Source organism: Mchenga conophoros, linkage group LG14, assembly GCF_057382185.1.
Source record: "Mchenga conophoros isolate Kocher_MC1m ecotype Shallow Benthic linkage group LG14, M_conophoros_male_GT1.1, whole genome shotgun sequence".
In the NCBI taxonomy this organism is placed as follows: domain Eukaryota; kingdom Metazoa; phylum Chordata; class Actinopteri; order Cichliformes; family Cichlidae; genus Mchenga; species Mchenga conophoros.
In genome coordinates this window covers 11,227,847-11,237,298 of record NC_140539.1, presented here as the reverse complement: position 1 = coordinate 11,237,298, position 9,452 = coordinate 11,227,847, and the positions used below count along the sequence as shown (strand labels likewise).

The 9,452-nt window shown below is 36.5% G+C and overlaps 1 long non-coding RNA gene across 1 annotated transcript; it reads right to left on the bottom strand.

The window, feature by feature from the left end:
- Nucleotides 1-3,788: 3,788 nt before the first annotated feature.
- Nucleotides 3,789-9,225, bottom strand: LOC146559361 (uncharacterized). Its single transcript, XR_014888316.1, has 5 exons — nucleotides 8,992-9,225; nucleotides 8,510-8,545; nucleotides 7,990-8,142; nucleotides 5,141-5,228; nucleotides 3,789-4,555 (listed from the first exon to the last, which is right to left on the bottom strand). It is a non-coding gene; the product is annotated as an uncharacterized LOC146559361 (long non-coding RNA).
- Between the last annotated feature and the right edge of the window lie 227 nt (nucleotides 9,226-9,452).

The following is a 9,452-nucleotide window of genomic DNA, read 5'->3' as shown; positions in this document are numbered from 1 at the left end:
TTAATTTTCCCGAGTTTTAAAGTCTTCACTGTGTCTTTGTACAGAGATGAAGCTTATGCGCAAGTTCAATCCCAGGCTTCACTCCGCATACTTTAAGTCTCACTGCTCATCTGTCATTCACCTTACAGACACCTCTTGCAGCCTCTCCCATGTTACTTAGGCTCCATCCAAGCCTCCATTTTTCGTTTCATATATCTTTTATTAGAAGCAAGTATCACAGTTGTTACAGGTTAATAGGACTTATGCCCCCTTTTTCCCAAGATATACAAGTAAAGGACGCCAAGTTAGTTCAAAATCTTTCACAGTGCCATTCATGGTATATCGTATTTTTTCAAGGTGAAGTGTATTTGTAAGCTCCGCGAGCCACATCTTTAATACAGGAACCTCTTTGCCTTTCCAGAGCTGCAGGATCAGTTTCTTTGCAATGATCAGTGCATATGACATAAGACTTTTTTGAGCATATTGTAAGCTTTGTGTTTCTTTGGAAATCCCAAAGATAATTACTGTTGGATTAGGATCAATCTTGATTTTGAGAATATTAGATAGACAGGTGAAGATGTCACACCAAAAACCCTGAAGCCTTGGACAAAGTGCAAAACTATGTAACAGATTTCCATAATGTGTCATACATTTTTCACAGAAGGGAGAGCAGTCTGGATGAATTTTGTGAATTCTTTCCCTTGAGTAATGTAACCTGTGTACAATTTTATGCTGAGTTAGGCAATGACTGGAATTAATAAAAAGCGTATTTATGTTGCGTAAGACCTCCTGCCAAAAATCTTCCGATAGGGAGATCCCAAGTTCCTTTTCCCACTCCTCTTTAATTGAATGAGTAGAAGGTGTACTCATCTCCTGTAGTGAGTGATAGAATAATGAGATTCTCTGTTCGGACCCCCGGCTATCCGGCATGCTTTCAAACTGTGGCAGATGTGTGCGGATATAATTTCGTAGTTGAAGATATCTAAGAAAGTGGCTGCGCGGTAGTCCAAATCTATCTTTAAATTGTTGAAATGACATGAAAGCATTGTTTAAATACAAGTCTTTTAATTTACGAATTCCCAGTTCCTGCCACACGTTGAAAGCTCCGTCTGCACATGATGGAAGGAAAGAAGGGTTAGATGTAACAGGGATACACATTGATAGTGGTTTCAGTTTAAAGTGCTTAATTATTTGTTTCCAGATTTGCAAAGTGGTATGGATCACTGGGTTATAGTTATAGTGTGCACTTCTCAAGGGAGTAGGAGAAAGTAATATTCCACCAACACAGTAAGGTAGGCAGTCCTCCCGTTCCATCTGCAAGCCATGGGGGAGTAACGCTGTATCATCAAGTAAGGGGGAAATTATTCTTAAATTTGAAGCCCAGTAATAATGCATAAAGTTAGGTAGTGCAAGTCCTTCAGGGAATCCGCGTTTACAAAGATGTTCTTTCTTTATTATATGTGTTTTGTAGTTCCATATAAATGGCATAATAATGGCATCCAACTTTTTGAAGAAAGATTTGGGCAAAAATATTGGGATATTTTGGACCAAGTACAGATATTGTGGGAGAAAGAACATCCTTATTGAGTTCACTCTTCCTATCAATGAAATAGGTAGTGTCCTCCAAAACTGAATGTTGTTTTGTAGCTTCTCCAATAGAGGGAGAAAGTTTTCTTTCACTAGGGAACTATATTTTCTCATTATTGTGATGCCCTGATATGTAATATATTCACAAGTTATTTTAAATGGTAGAGATACAAGTCACTCACTACTTTTAAATTTGATGGGCAATACTTCACTTTTTTCCCAGTTGATCCTGTAATCGGCAAAGGTGTCAAATTTATCAATAATGGAGAGAATTGCTGGGATGGAAGTTTGGTGTTTTGTTATGTATAGTAAAATGTCATCAGCATAGAGCGATTTAGTATTAGAGATATATGCTGTGTCATAACCATGTATATCAGGGTTCCAAAGTAAGAGTGAACAGTAATGGACTGAGAACACATCCCTGACGTGTCCCTTTGCTGAGCTTAAACTGAGTGCATAATGTTTGGTTTGTAAGGATTCTGGCTGTGGGATTCTTATAGAGTAATTTTTTCCAGGAAATAAAATCTTGTCCCAATTGAAATTTCTCTAAGACAGCAAAGAGATAGGGCCACTCAATATGATCAAATGCCTTTTCGGCAACTAAGCAAAGTATAAGTAGGTCCTGTTGCACCTTAAGGAGTAAATTATATTAAATAGACGCCTTAGATTGTTAAAGGAGCTCCTATCTGTTTGATCTGAATGTACCAGTTTATCTATTACCATACTGAGTCTACTCGCTAGTATTTTAGCCAGGATTTTTTGATCCGAATTTAATAAAGAGATAGGTCTATATATATGATCCCACTTCCTCCAAGACTTTACCTTTTTTGGGAGTACAGTAATAACTGCTTCATTCAATGTTGGTGGTAAGGTGCCCACATTGTATGCAAGGTTGTACAGTTTAAATGGATATGGAGCAAATTTGATCTTAAACTGTAAAATTCATTCCCTAACCCATCTGGGCTTGGACTCTGGCCATTTTTTAATACACCGATAGATTTAGTAATTTCTTTAGTTGTAATCTCGGCATTCAGGATCTTGCGATCCATTTGATCCAACACAGGGAGGTCACATTTGTCTAAAAAGTCCTGCATACCTTTAGGCCCTGCAGTAGAATGAGAAGTATAGAGAGATTCATAAAACTGTCTAAAGTTATCATTAATGTCTTTATGTGAGGTGACCAGGTTTCCATGGCGTGATCTAATTTTGTGAATCATTCTGTCATTTTCTAACTTCTTTAGCTGTCTAGCTAACAACTTAGGTGGCTTGTCCCCAAATTCAAACTACTTCTGTCTTACAAAGGTAAACGCTCTATTAATGTTGCTTGATAACATTTGATTTAATTTATATTTTAATGCGCAAATAGTGTTGTATTTATCTAAAGAGGGAGCCCTTGCATTGTTGGCAACCAAATCATGTATCATTTTTTCTAATTTTAACTGTTCTAGTTTATTATTTTTACACTGAAAAAAATATGCTGTTGGATTTACTTAATTCAATGGTGGACATTTGTTGCACACAGATGTTTTGCTTTGGCAGCAACTTAAACAATTGAGTTAAATTAACACAATTTATTCATGTTCAATAAACCTGTGCAATTTGTGTTGATAAAATGTGACTTAAACATGTTTTGATGAAGTAATTTGAGCTCTTGAAATATTTTAATCCTTCACAATTTTCTCACTTTATCCCAACACCATTCAATAACTTTTACCCAATACTACTTGGTCACTTAAATGCTACATGTTATCTTCAAATTACATTTTGCTATTATATTCTAGCATCAAATACACAATTTTCAAATGGAGGCCTTATAACAGATTGTATTGTTCTCTTCCAAGATGGTTGCTGGCATCCACCAGTAACCTTTCAAAACAAAATGTCTAATTTCACTGCATTGACAGTAGGTAAAGAATTAAACTGACATTACTCCTCCACTGAATCTACATAAATCAACAGTTAAATAATGTCAGTTCTTCCGTGTTCTCTGGAATCAATCACAGCAAAGAAATTAGACTGTTTCTTTTGAAAAATGTTGGGAAAGAACAATACAAAACATTCTATTTAAGGCCTCTAACGTCAAGATTCAGTTAAACAACAATTATAACTAAACAATTTGAGGTAATGTTAGTTTCCATTAACATTAAATTAGGTTACTGAATTGGCAAACACCTTCCTATTAACATTACCCATTTTACCCCAATAACTAAAGAAATTAGCACTTGCAGGTCAAAACCTTTATTCAAGAGATGCAAAAATAACATTGATACAGTGACTGTCAAAAATTACAGCACTGATCATACTGTGACATCTTGGTTCAAAACAGCACACTTAGAAATATTCAACGTTCTTTACTTCAACTGAATGAAACTGAAAATAACATTTCACACGACCCATATGGGATATTTAGACTGCATAACTGTTCATGCTACATCTCTTCATTAGTAAAAGAAAGAAAAAATACAAAGAGAAATTTAAAAATGCTGCCAAAATGCTGTACAGAGCAAAAGGAAAAACAAACAACAACAACAAAAACGACTCGTCCTCATGGCAGTTGCAGAGTATATAAAAATGAACCCTGCGATCTGTTCCTGGAATTGAGCTTCAAAAATGCAGCAGAACAAGTGTGAGATTTAAATGTCCTCTCACCTAGAGCTGATCAGCTTGCATGCATAACAGTGAGCTTCGTTGCAGGAGCAGTTTTGTCTTAGTTGTGAGTTTTTCTTGAGAGCTGAGTTGCATCCAACTCCATTACCACCCTTTGAATCACCTCAAAAGTGTAGCAGAGTTGTGATGGGTAACTCATATTGAAGGAATAAAAAAGGTCCAAACAGCATGGCTACTGCAAAGGTCACGTTATCCAGATCTTGAAGAACTACTATACCCTCGATGATGATGCCAACATCAGAAAAGTCATTGCCTGGTGCATCCTCTGGAGACAGATGTTCATTGTGGTTTTCTCAATCTGTGCAGTGGCCTCAGTCAAGTCCTGGTTAAACACAAAACATTTCTTTAAGATTCCTTTTTAAACTCATCTCTTTTGAATCTACCAGTTCTAATGTTAGAGTAATTTAAACCAATGCAAGCAACATAGTAAATAGCTATAGCCAAAGAGTTGCCTGCCATGCTGCCATTCATGGTCTAACAGAGTTTCTAAGACAGAGTGAAAAACATAATAATTTCAAATGCTTTACATTAGTTTTTGTTAGAAAGACACCGGCCCATCAGAAATCCAGGTTATGTCACTCAGAAGATGTTAGAATTTAGACTTTCAGCCCCACAATTTGGTTAGCTGTTGGTCTTTTTTTTTTTTTTCCAAACAAAAGCTAAATATTGGGGGGATTTTCCTTTGTTCACTAGAATGACAAATTTAAAGTTTTTTCACACTGATGTGACCCCTAATATAGGGGGGTGGGGCCTCAAGGGGGGGCGGCCGAGTTCACTACCAGGCCTCATGTGAACTTCAAATTATTAAAGAGGACTACTGGTCCTAACCAGTCCAATGAGGATCAAGTGGATAACTAAATGCATTTTTAAATGTTGCAAAGCCACAATCTACTCATAAAACACTCACCATGAACTCCTGCACCAAGATGTTGCAATTGTCTTTCACACAGATGCGGAGCACTTTGATGAGACTCCCTTCGAGCATTAATGTCATCCTAAAGTATTATAACAAAGAAAACAGAGATTTGTGAACTTTTCAGTAGCACAGAATAGGGCTGCTCAATTAATCGAATTTTAATCACGATTACGATCTGGGCTTTCAACGATCATTAAAAATGACTGAGCCGATTATTAGCCCCTCCCTCATTTATCCGCAACACCTTAAAGGCCGGTCCGTGAAAATATTGTCGGGCATAAACCGGTCTGTGGCGCAAAAAAGGTTGGAGACCGCTGATTAAGAGGACCCGAGGGAAGCTCGGAAAGCTAAGCAGAAGTTATTTGGAGAGGAGAGTGACTGCTGTTGGTTGAAAAGAGAGGTAAAAAAAAAAAAAACTTCAGTGGTGTTGCACACTATTTTATATTATTTTTTAAAGTCATTGTTAACCCTTTAAATCCGGTCAGAGCAGCACGCTCCGTGTTGTGTAACTATTTTTAAATCCCTGTAGAACCTGAACCGTGTAAGCTAGCGCAATAATTTGTTTTGCATATGAAACCGGAGGAGTTGTACTTACAACTTATGCCATCAGCTTGTCCTCGGTCACGGTTTCCTTCCACATATAGCTTTGCAAAAACTGCATAAAAAGCGCTTGCAGGAAAAAAAACATAATACTCCAGAAACACGCTTTGCCGATCCATCAGCTGTTCATAACACTTCCCACAGTGAAATGATGCACATGCTGTTTTCTTTGCAAATTTGCATCATAGGATTGTTTTTTGTTTTTCCTGCAGTATATAAAAATTGCTGTATCTCCAAAATAAAACTATGAAGACACTCAAAATAAATTTCCTGTTGTTGTAAACTATTTTTTGCAACTTTATTGTATTTAAAGTTTTGAGGGATAAACCTCTTAAATTTCTCCAAGTAGAAATATATGTAAACAAAACAAAAGCGATTTTCAATTTTTTTTGTAGTTTATTGCACTTTTTTGCAATTTATGTAGGGGAGACCGGGGATAGTTGTAACGTGGGTCAGTTGTAACACTTCCAATTTCTCCAATCAGGGCTAAGTTTCAAATGATGTGACTCATCCTGTGCATGCCCAATTCAGTTCTGCTATCACATGTGAAAAATCAGCACATTTTGTCAAAAACAGACAATTTAACATGAAAAAAAGTGATTTGTATGCCAAAAAGTAAGTTTTTCTACTTTATTTCAATTTGTAATAGCATTATCTGCTTTGCAGTTAAACTCATCAAACTTAAATTATGTTATTTGTATGTCTATGGGGATATATTCTGTGTAGGTCTTTAGTGCTAATGTTTTAGCCGTTGGCTGTAATGTTAGCTAGTTCATGGCTATAGGAGTCTGGGTCAGTTGTAACAGCAACAGTCTGGGTTAGTTGTAACAATAATGCAGATGTTGCAACTTACCACACTATTACTTTAACTTATATTAAACAAGTTGGGGCAACGACATCAGCAGAGAGAGGTTCACTGGTCACATTTGTATATGTGGTTAATGCCATTGGCAACACAATTCCTCCACTGTTTGTGTTCCCACACATACATTATGCAGACCACTGTGTCAGAGATGGACCAGTAGGAAGTACTGGTAGTGGAAATAAATCAGGATGGATGCAAGAAACATCTTTCTGAAGCACTCTGCAAACCACACCAAGGTAAGCCATGATAAAAAGTAATGGAATTGCGATGCTGGTGAACAACTACATTTTTTCAGCTTCATTGTTATGTTCAAAATTGGTGCAAGAGCTGTAGGTTATAATGCCCACTGAGCCAATGAGGCCAAACTCAAGGAAGACCAATCAAAATTAATGAAATATTCAGTTGCAGAAAATTCCATAATTTGTCTTTTTGGGGGGTTGGAATATGTTCAAAAGCTAGATTTCTGCATTCTGTCACACACACACATAATTACATAAATGGCTCTAAGTGCATTCATGTGTTGAATAAACAAAGATTACACGTTAATGTTTTGTTAGTACCCTTATTTCATTGTGTTACATTTTACCCCAGGAGATGTTACAACTAACCCAGACTATGGGGTTAATTGTAACATTTCACTCTTCGTGTTTGAGGCCATACCATGCAATGGGTAATTGTGCTGCAGAGAAAATAGCTGCACTATTTAATAGCAGAGACATGTAAATACTTTGCATTACATTTTGAATCCACTACCTTAAACGAGCTCCAATTTACAGACAGAAATGTCAAAAATGTTACAACTATCCCCGGTCTCCCCTAATTACTATGGACTTAATGCATACATATTATTAAAATATGGGCTATAACAGTTGATGTATAGCAACTTGAAATGCTCCCACAAATGGCACTACAGCATGTAAAAAAAATAATATAAGCTCTGGTGGACTTGGTTCTATAGTAGGTCTTAAAGGGTTAAATAAATATCGTCAAATAATCGTGATCTCAATTTCAGTGAAAATAATCGTGATTATCATTTTTGCCATAATCGAGCAGCCCTAGCACAGAAGAAAATGATCCCAGACAAAAACTTAAACCAGTCAACATGCAACACCAGCATCTACAAAGAAATATCAAAAGTTCCTGTTTGACATCAACTTTATGGATATATAGTTTCCAGAACATTTTTTTTTTTTAAAAAAAGATAAATTTTTCTCAGTGGGCCAGTAAATGCATAACGAAAATTATGGCATCCTTTCGGTGGAATCAGTACTCACGGGTAATAGTTGACTGTTTCAATGGATGCAGCATAAAAATCTTTTACTGACCTAATGCAATACATATACACTTTGTAGTTAAAGAATTTTAAAGTTCTTACTGTCATCATGGCAGCTACATCCTTTAGCTTTGTGCCCTGTTCCCCCGATCACTTTGCAAACACTTTCAGCAGACTGTCAGAGAGAAACTCAGCTCCGTCAGAAACCTTGACTGTAAAGGCATGGTTGGGATGCACTGGAATGCTGCATTTCATCTAAAATGACATAAAATTATTTTGAAATAACAGCAGGCACTGTGCTTGGTTAATCAGCAATGTTTTGTTGAATAAAAACTGTGTTTCCAGATCTTATGGGATTAAAAAAATCCAAAGATGTTTGTTTCTGATTTGCAACCCAAGAACCCACAAGTTACAACCTCATTTTAGTTCAAGTGTGCATTAATGTGAGTCCAGTAATCACCTTTCTGACAATACATACAGGTTAAACCTATGGCAGATTTTGGATTTCTCAGTTGTATTAATAGGGTGGTCTATTTGAGTATGCATGCACCTAATAACTATAAAAAACCTATTATAATTAAGTTACAGAAACCTTAAGCGAAAATAGAATATACTTTCTTACCATAATACCTTGAACCCACAATCCATCAGCTGACTCCTGGTGAAATGCAGAATAGAGGTCATCTCTCAATGTGCAGCAAAAAAAACAAAACAAAACAAAAGGACAGCAGGTGAGGGCAGGAGGGGTAGGGATGTAAGCTAGCATAATGCCACTGATGATATTAGCTTAAGCTGTTCAATGTCCAAAATCTCACTAACACCACGGTGCAGTAAATACACAATGTAACTGAAGAGTCAGTTGGCAAATCTATTCACACAGAAAACCAAATTATGTTGAGAGTGCCTCGTAATTAGGTTTAATGTGATATTACGGCTCTTGTGCCAAAGACAAATTCAAATGAAAAAGCGCCAATTCTTTGACAACAGATAAAACAGCAAATCAGCTAACGGCTCTTTTTTAGCATGTTACATGGCGGCACTCTAGACGTTTAACTACATTTGGCTGAAATATGGTAAACATTAATTCAAAAAATCAAGACATACCAAAAAACGTAGAGTTGGCTGCTCGACTTGACTGAGATGGATGCATTTTTTAAACCACGATCCAAAGCCCGCGAGATGAAATCACGCGTGGTTTCACGAGATTTAACGTTGCTATCTTATTGACTTACTTCACCTGAACATGATATGAACAATTTAATACACCCTTTCTGCATATCATGTAGTTTTTACACTATATAGTTACATTTATCTTTAAAACATGAGGCAATTGTGTTAAATACATGCGAGATGCTTACATAAATCCAAGAGATGGCCAGTCCCTTTTTTTCAGTGTATTCCGTGAGGCCTGATATGATATTATGCACCCTCTAATATAGGCTTTAAATGTTTCCCATAATATATCAGGTGAAATTTCAGCATTATCGTTTATATCAAAAAATAAAGAGGTCTGAGAGTTTATATACTGTTGAAGTTTTGAGTCATTCAATATTTGTGGGTCAAAT